This window comes from Tenebrio molitor, unplaced genomic scaffold (genome assembly GCF_963966145.1).
Source record: "Tenebrio molitor unplaced genomic scaffold, icTenMoli1.1 SCAFFOLD_855, whole genome shotgun sequence".
In the NCBI taxonomy this organism is placed as follows: Eukaryota; Metazoa; Arthropoda; class Insecta; order Coleoptera; family Tenebrionidae; genus Tenebrio; species Tenebrio molitor.
In genome coordinates, this window is record NW_027184259.1 from 3,489 (window position 1) to 4,482 (window position 994).

The window sequence follows — 994 nt, forward strand, 5'->3', positions numbered from 1 at the left end:
GACAACAGGATGCCGCGAACCGCCTCTCCGACGTTCAGGTCGATCGTTTTCGGCGGAAGTTGAAACGGGACGAGTCGACGACGGGTCCCGTTGCCGTCCGGACCCTTCGGGACGGCCGAAAGTCCGTCGAGAGGATCATCCGAAAGGAGACGGTCTTCATCGTCCGACCGATGCCGCACCTACGAGTTTTCCGATATTTTCTTCGACGGATCTTCAGGTTTTCTTCCTTTCTTCCGTCTTTCTCTCTTCGTAATTTCGTGTCCGACCTGCGTCGTCCGAAGTCGGGGTGAAGATCGAAGAAAAAACGCCAAAAATAACAACTCGTCAGCCACGCACACCGCGTTCGAATGTCTAACGGTCCAACTTGGATTTTCGAAGATCGCCGAATCCGAGGGACGATAAATAATAATAATAATAATAATAATGGTAATAAATAATAATGTTAATAATAATAATAATGATATGATGATTATAACGATAATTATTATAGATAGGTAAATAGAAACACAGGTCTCCTCTCGAAAATCGGAACTTCCTGATATTACTTACATATTTCGGTCGATCCAAATGTGGGAATCTCGTCGTCGTCGGAGCAAGCAGCGCGGTAGGTGGGGTGAAATTCTGGATTTTCCACCGCCGCCGGCGGTCGAAAAATGTGCGACGCGGGAGATCGCCAGTCCGTCTAGTAGTCTCTCTTGTCGTTAGAGCGTGACGTGGTGGTTGTTGTGGGATTTCCCGTTAGTTCGGTCCGACGTCGGTCGTCAGAGGGTAAGTGCATACGGAAACGAAACGCATCGCGTTTTGATGTTCATATTCGTGCATCGGAATGTTAAAAGCAATATATTTTACACCAACGATCACACCTAAACACCACGGCAACGGCCATACCACGTTGAAAAGCACCGGTTCTCGTCCGATCACCGAAGTTAAGCAACGTCGGGCGCGGTCAGTACTTGGATGGGTGACCGCTTGGGAACACCGCGTGCCGTTGCCC

The 994-nt window shown here is 49.1% G+C and overlaps 1 non-coding gene across 1 annotated transcript; it reads left to right on the plus strand.

Annotated features, from left to right (window-relative positions):
• The first annotated feature begins 874 nt into the window (after positions 1–874).
• LOC138141056 (5S ribosomal RNA) lies at positions 875–994 on the plus strand. Its single transcript, XR_011162953.1, has one exon. It is a non-coding gene; the product is annotated as a 5S ribosomal RNA (ribosomal RNA).